This window comes from Oncorhynchus mykiss, chromosome 1 (assembly GCF_013265735.2).
Source record: "Oncorhynchus mykiss isolate Arlee chromosome 1, USDA_OmykA_1.1, whole genome shotgun sequence".
In the NCBI taxonomy this organism is placed as follows: Eukaryota; Metazoa; Chordata; class Actinopteri; order Salmoniformes; family Salmonidae; genus Oncorhynchus; species Oncorhynchus mykiss.
In genome coordinates, this window is record NC_048565.1 from 91,994,096 (window position 1) to 92,002,818 (window position 8,723).

Below are 8,723 nucleotides of genomic sequence, written 5' to 3' on the forward strand. Positions count from 1 at the left end.
TAGTATTTATCCATCTAGTGTATTAAAGACAGTAGTACTACGTAGTATTCCTGCCATAGTATTTATCCATCTAGTGTATTTATTTATTTTTATTTCACCTTTATTTAACCAGGTAGGCCAGTTGAGAATTTGTTATTATATCTTATTTACAACTGCGACCTGGCAGTAGTTCTAAGCAGTAGTCCTGACCTTGTATTTAGGGGGAGGTGGAGGGGGTAGTGGGGAGGGGTGGAATGGGTTAGTGAAGGGGGTGGTGGAGGGCGTAGTGGAGGGGGTAGTGGGGGGGTAGTGGGGAGGGGTGGAAGGGGTTAGTGAAGGGGGTGGTGGAGGGCGTAGTGGAGGGGGTAGTGGGGGGGTAGTGGAGGGGGTAGTGGGGAGGGGTGGAAGGGGTTAGTGAAGGGGGTGGTGGAGGGCGTAGTGGGGAGGGGGGGAAGGGGTTAGTGAAGGGGGTGGTGGAGGGCGTAGTGGTGGGGGTAGTGGAGGGGGTAGTGGAGGGGGTGGTGGAGGTCGTAGTGGGGAGGGGGGGAAGGGGCAGTGGAGGGGGTGGTGGAGGGTGTAGTGGTGGGGGTAGTGGAGGGGGTAGTGGAGGGGGTAGTGGGGAGGGGTGGAAGGGGTTAGTGAAGGGGGTGGTGGAGGGTGTAGTGGTGGGGGTAGTGGAGGGGGTAGTGGAGGGTGTAGTGGGGAGGGGTGGAAGGGGTTAGTGAAGGGGGTAGTGGAGGGGGTAGTGGAGGAGGTGGCGGAGGGGGTGGTGGAGGGGGTGGTGGAAGGAGTTAGGGGAGGGGGTTAGTGGAGGGCGTAGTGGGGGGGGGGGGGGGGGGGGGTTAGTGGAGGGCATAGTGGGGGGAGGGGGGTTTCCTTAACCATGAAGCCCTAACCTAAGGACTCCTTGGTGATGGAGGAGGTTGTTTTCTGTAGATCTGAAGCCACTGTAGATTATCAAGGGTTTATTTTTTCAGAACCTAATAATGTTGGACAGGGAGGTGTTTGTCAGGAGATAATGACTTGATAGGGTCTGGTGGGGGGGGGGGGGGGGGTCCCTCTGAGAGGAAGGGTCCCTACAAGGGTGCCTATAAGGGTCCCTACAGTGGAATACAGTGTGTAGGAGACAAGCAAACGGTGTCTGACGTGAGGGAACATCGACTGGATGGATGAAAAAAAAAGGTCACTGATTGCTGAACTCAAGAGTCTAAGAACTGAATATTAGTAAAAAAAACAAAAAAAAGAAGCCGTGTAGTTTGTTCACACGTTCTCCCTGTTTGTGAGAGTCAGCCAGAACAGACCCTAAGCCAGAGGAGCAGAGAGAGGAGCGGTCGAGCATCGTAATGAACAGGACTACTGTCATCAGCAGGGGCCAGGACTCTACCAATATGTGTGTGTGTTGTGTGGAGAGGAAAAACGAAAAAAAAACGAAACGAGTGTGGCTGCTTTCAATGGGCCATCTGGTTCCTGCTGTAAAATAGCAGTGGCCTCCACCCCCCCCCACCCCCCCTCCCCCCTCCCCCCTCCATGATGTCATATGTCCATCTGAGGGATCTATAACATTAAAAAAAAAACTACAAGAATTGAATAAGGGCCAGTGTTAAAGCCAATTGGTCAAGGCGTATTTGAAGTATAAATCAGCCTAATGGACGCCTGTCCCCCCCCTTGTGTTTTACACACTCCTTTACTGGTCCTTTAACGCCTCACAAATGGCACCCTATTCCCTTAATAGTGCACTACTTTTAACCAGAACCCTATGGGACCAATGCCATAGGTGCTCTGGTCTAAAGTAGTGCACCGTATAATAGGGAATAGGGTGCCATTTGGGCCTCGAGGCCCTTAAGTGCGTTCAACCTGCGTCAAGCCGACCGGTGAGTCGGGAGGGAATGGAAAAGGGAGAGGAGTTGACATAGGAAGGATAGGTAGGAGGGAGGGAGGGAGGGAGGGAGGGAGGGAGGGAGGGAGGGAGGGAAAGAGGGTAGGAGGGAGGGAGGGAAAGAGGGAAAGAGGGTAGGAGGGAGGGAGGGAGGGAGGGAGGGAGGGAGGGAGGGAGGGAGGGAGGGAGGGAAAGGAAAAGGGAGAGGGGTTGACATTAAGACCCCAGTATTTTGTAAATCCAATATGTATTGACCTGTGTTCTATCTGTGTGTAGCACTCTGGTGTCAGCAGAACGGTCTCTTGTATGGGAAGTCCTCATTACAGGGTTTCTGGAGTGAGGGAGGGCGTGAGGGTGGGTGGGAGGGAGGGAGGGAGGGAGGGAGGGAGGGAGGGTTGGAGGGAGGGAGGGAGGGAGGGAGGGAGGTGAAAGAGGGTGGGAGGGAGGGAGGGTGTGAGGGAGGGTGGGTGGGAGCGAGGGAGGTAGGGAGGGAAAGAGGGAGGGAGGGAGGGAGGGAAAGAGGATGGGAGGGTGTGAGGGAGGGAGGGAGCGAGGGAGGGAGGTAGGGAGGGAAAGTGGGTGGGAGGGTGGGAGGGTGGGAGAGCATTGTCTCACAAGCAGGGGTGGGGGGTGGGGGGGGTTGTGTACCGGCCCGATGGGCTAGAATGGCGGCAGCGTAATCAATACAGGGAGTGACTGATGACCTGCCTGGAAGGACCCACAGCTGCGACCACGACGTTCAGCGCCTCTCCACCAATTAGTACAGTCTGGTGTTCGGGGTCTAACACTGACTGACCGCGGACCAATCACAGCCCTGATTTTATACGCTGTCCTGTTCCTCTTGTTTGGCCTCGGCGTGTCTGACGTCGAACCGTCTGCCCTTCTATGTCTTTACAATGTATCTCTCAGGATGAGGTCAAAATAAAGGGCCGTGTTTACACTTATTTCCACAATGTGTTTTTATTTTGTTAATGGGTTATAGGCAGGCGGTCCGGTGAAGAGACCAGAATATTCTGTTAGACCTAAAAAAAACGGCGAAGGCCTACATTTACTCTACCGGTGTTGGTCAAACTGTCATCTTACCGTTTTCTCACAACAACAACAACAACAACAATAACAACAACAACAACAACAATAATAACAACAACAATAATCCTTATATTCGACACCCACTCCCAATCTAATGTAGATAACCTGCATGGGATGGGATGTGATCTAATGTAGATAACCTGCATGGGATGGGATGTGATCTAATGTAGATAACCTGCATCGGATGGGATGTGATCTAATGTAGATAACCTGCATCGGATGGGATGTGATCTAATGTAGATAACCTGCATGGGATGGGATGTGATCTAATGTAGATAACCTGCATGGGATGGGATGTGATCTAATGTAGATAACCTGCATGGGATGGGATGTGATCTAATGTAGATAACCTGCATGGGATGGGATGTGATCTAATGTAGATAACCTGCATGGGATGGGATGTGATCTAATGTAGATAACCTGCATGGGATGGTATGTGATCTAATGTAGATAACCTGCATGGGATGGGATGTGATCTAATGTAGATAACCTGCATGGGATGGGATGTGATCTAATGTAGATAACCTGCATCGGATGGTATGTGATCTAATGTAGATAACCTGCATGGGATGGTATGTGATCTAATGTAGATAACCTGCATCGGATGGGATGTGATCTAATGTAGATAACCTGCATCGGATGGGATGTGATCTAATGTAGATAACCTGCATCGGATGGGATGTGATCTAATGTAGATAACCTGCATCGGATGGGATGTGATCTAATGTAGATAACCTGCATCGGATGGGATGTGATCTAATGTAGATAACCTGCATGGGATGGGATGTGATCTAATGTAGATAACCTGCATCGGATGGTATGTGATCTAATGTAGATAACCTGCATGGGATGGTATGTGATCTAATGTAGATAACCTGCATCGGATGGTATGTGATCTAATGTAGATAACCTGCATGGGATGGTATGTGATCTAATGTAGATAACCTGCATCGGATGGGATGTGATCTAATGTAGATAACCTGCATGGGATGGGATGTGATCTAATGTGGCTGAAATGCATGGCATGGTATGTGATCTAATGTGGCTGAAATGCATGGGACGGTATGTGAGCAGGGAAACATGATCTCTGGTTCACTTCCTTTGTCTCTTGCTCTCCTCTGTGCTCTCTGCTCTCCACACCATTAGTATAATAGAAACATGCTGGATCTATAGACCCGACACACTTAGTCTGGATAAAACAGGAGAGGAGGGGAGGTTATGGGGACGGACTCTACTACCAATTATACCTCTTAACAGGAGGACTTCCTCTCTGACTCTACTACCAATTATACCTCTTAACAGGAGGACTTCCTCTCTGACTCTACTACCAATTATACCTGAAAACAGGAGGACTTCCTCTCTGACTCTACTACCAATTATACCTGAAAACAGGAGGACTTCCTCTCTGACTCTACTACCAATTATACCTGAAAACAGGAGGACTCCCTTTGACTCTACTACCAATTATACCTGAAAACAGGAGGACTCCCTTTAACTCTACTACCAATTATACCTGAAAACAGGAGGACTTCCTCTTTGACTCTACTACCAATTATACCTGAAAATAGGAGGACTCCCTTTGACTCTACTACCAATTATACCTGAAAACAGGAGGACTCCCTCTCTGACTCCACAACCAATTATACCTGAAAACAGGAGGACTCCCTTTAACTCTACTACCAATTATACCTGAAAACAGGAGGACTTCCTCTCTGACTCCACTACCAATTATACCTGAAAACAAGAGGACTTCCTCTCTGACTCTACTACCAATTATACCTGAAAACAGGAGGACTTCCTCTCTGACTCTACTACCAATTATACCTGAAAACAGCTAGCGATCCTGTGAGGGTATAGAAGGTATCTAGCGATCCTGTGAGGGTATAGAAGGTATCTAGCGATCCTGTGAGCGCAGAGAAGGTATCTAGCAATCCTGTGAGCGTATAGAAGGTATCTAGCGATCCTGTGAGCGTATAGAAGGTATCTAGCGATCCTGTGAGCGTAGAGAAGGTATCTAGCGATCCTGTGAGCGTAGAGAAGGTATCTAGCGATCCTGTGAGCGTAGAGAAGGTATCTAGCGATCCTGTGAGCGTAGAGAAGGTATCTAGCGATCCTGTGAGGGTATAGAAGGTATCTAGCGATCCTGTGAGCGTAGAGAAGGTATCTAGCGATCCTGTGAGCGCAGAGAAGAAGAGAACAGAGCTGTTGTGACTCAAAGGTTTTCTCCTCAGTGACCAGGGTTTGTGAAGCCGATACGGGGGCTGGTTTAAAACGTCAAGCCCTTCCATTTCTAAAGACATCATCTTACTTTTTTTCTTCTCTTTGACCAGAGGGGGAGAAATCATTATTATGTGATTAGTGACAGTGGTTAGGTGTAAAAGAGCACTGGCAAGCACAGAGCAAAGGACAAGTCCAATTAATTACCCAGCCCTGGTCGGGAGCTCGTTCGGGCAAAATCATTTTATCAGAGTTTTGTCGTGGGGAGGCGGGGGGGGGGGGTTGCTTGTCAGAGATGAAAGCTGTGTTAGCGCCTGCAGTACTCTACGGTCAGGGACACACACACACACACACACACACACACACACACGGACACACACACACACTCACACACACACACACACACACACACACACGGACACACACACACACACACACACATGACACATAAAGCCGTGCTGAAGCCAAAATTAAACATGTCTGGTCAACTCCCCCCCCCCCCCCTGACAAACCAAATTAGCTTCAGGTGAAATTGATAACTGCCTCCCCGTCCAACTATTTTAGTCCATTAGAATACACAGAGGCCCTGTTTCCCTGTGTTCCACCATGCCTCTAATTAGCTATGCTAATATCCTCTTTATTGGCTCCTAATATTACCCCCCCCCCCCCCCCCCCCTGTGCCGTACTTGCCGGCCACCAGAGCCTGTGGTCTGTCACAACGGCTGATTATTGAGAAGGACAAAGCTTCGATCAAACATAACAGCAGATATTTCTTTCTCCTCTCTGCTCGGCTGCAGCCAACATCTACTGCTGCGGACTCCTCGATATGCCTTTAAATGACCCTTTAAATGACCCCTGTTTGACCCTGTTTCTGATCACCTTCCACAACCACTACGAAGTTTAAAAAAAAGGGTAAAAACAATAAAAATGAAAGAAAAGGAGACAACTTGTTTGGTCGTAATGGCCTCCGTAGCTCACAGAAAAAAACAACTAAAAGTGACACAATATTCTCATGTAGAATTGAAACTTCATGGATCCTTATGTTAAGGATATTACATTGGAGTGAATGCAGATGGATCCTAATGTTAAGGATATTATATTGGAGTGAATGCAGATGGATCCTACTGTTAAGGATATTATATTGGAGTGAATGCAGATGGATCCTACTGTTAAGGATATTATATTGGAGTGAATGCAGATGGATCCTAATGTTAAGGATATTACATTGGAGTGAATGCAGATGGATCATAATGTTAAGGATATTACATTGGAGTGAATGCAGATGGATCATAATGTTAAGGATATTATATTGGAGTGAATGCAGATGGATCCTAATGTTAAGGATATTACATTGGAGTGAATGCAGATGGATCCTAATGTTAAGGATATTATATTGGAGTGAATGCAGATGGATCCTACTGTTAAGGATATTATATTGGAGTGAATGCAGATGGATCCTACTGTTAAGGATATTATATTGGAGTGAATGCAGATGGATCCTAATGTTAAGGATATTACATTGGAGTGAATGCAGATGGATCCTAACGTTAAGGATATTATATTGGAGTGAATGCAGATGGATGCTACTGTTAAGGATATTACATTGGAGTGAATGCAGATGGATCCTAATGTTAAGGATATTATATTGGAGTGAATGCAGATGGATCCTACTGTTAAGGATATTATATTGGAGTGAATGCAGATGGATCCTACTGTTAAGGATATTATATTGGAGTGAATGCAGATGGATCCTAATGTTAAGGATATTACATTGGAGTGAATGCAGATGGATCCTAACGTTAAGGATATTATATTGGAGTGAATGCAGATGGATGCTACTGTTAAGGATATTACATTGGAGTGAATGCAGATGGATCCTAATGTTAAGGATATTATATTGGAGTGAATGCAGATGGATCCTACTGTTAAGGATATTATATTGGAGTGAATGCAGATGGATCCTAATGTTAAGGATATTATATTGGAGTGAATGCAGATGGATCCTAATGTTAAGGATATTATATTGGAGTGAATGCAGATGGATGCTACTGTTAAGGATATTACATTGGAGTGAATGCAGATGGATCCTACTGTTAAGGATATTATATTGAAGTGAATGCAGATGGATCCTAATGTTAAGGATATTATATTGGAGTGAATGCAGGTGGATCCTAATGTTAAGTATATTGCATTGAAGTGAATGCAGATGGATACTAATGCTAAGGATATTACATTGGAGTGAATGCAGATGGATGCTAATGTTAAGGATATTACAATGAAGTGAATGCAGATGGATCCAAATTGTAAGGATATTACATTGGAGTGAATGCAGATGGATCCTACTGTTAAGGATATTACATTGGAGTGAATGCAGATGGATCCTACTGTTAAGGATATTACATTGGAGTGAATGCAGATGGATCCTAATGTTAAGGATATTACATTTGAGAGAATGCAGATGGATCCTAATGTTAAGGATATTACATTGGAGTGAATGCAGATGGATCCTAATTTTAAGGATATTACATTGGAGTGAATGCAGATGGATGCTACTGTTAAGGATATTACATTGGAGTGAATGCAGATGGATCCTAATGTTAAGGATATTACATTGGAGTGAATGCAGATGTATCCTAATGTTAAGGATATTACATTGGAGTGAATGCAGATGGATCCTAACGTTAAGGATATTACATTGAAGTGAATGCAGATGGATCCTACTGTTAAGGATATTACATTGGAGTGAATGCAGATGGATCCTACTGTTAAGGATATTACATTGGAGTGAATGCAGATGGATCCTAATGTTATGGATATTACATTGGAGTGAATGCAGATGGATCCTAATGCTAAGGATAGTACATTGGAGTGAATGCAGATGGATCCTAATGTTAAGGATAGTACATTGGAGTGAATGCAGATGGATCCTACTGTTAAGGATATTACATTGGAGTGAATGCAGATGGATCCTACTGTTAGGGATATTACATTGGAGTGAATGCAGATGGATCCTACTGTTAAGGATATTACATTGGAGTGAATGCAGATGGATCCTAATGTTATGGATATTACATTGGAGTGAATGCAGATGGATCCTACTGTTAAGGATATTACATTGAAGTGAATGCAGATGGATCCTAATGTTAAGGATATTATATTGGAGTGAATGCAGGACTAACAATGGACATGATTTTGATCAGATAAGTGTTGTTTTGGTTAATGAACTTTATAACAGTAAATATAAATAAGGTAAATGTACATGCAGCGGCTGAGCTGACTTCTAATGAGAGGGTTTTCTCTTGTTGTCTTGTTCTTTCTTTCTTTCTTTCTCTCTCTCCCCCCCTCTCTCTCTCTCTCTTTATTTCTTTCTCTCTCTCGCTCTGTCTCTCTCTCACTCACTCTCTGACTGCCCTCTCTCTCTCTGTCTCTCTCTGTCTCTCTTCCTCTCTCTTTTGCTCTCTCTCTTTCCCTCTCTCTCGCTCTCTCTCGCTCTCGCTCTCGCTCTCGCTCTCGCACTCTCTCTCTCTCTCTCTCTCTCTCTATTTCTCTCTCGATTTCTCTC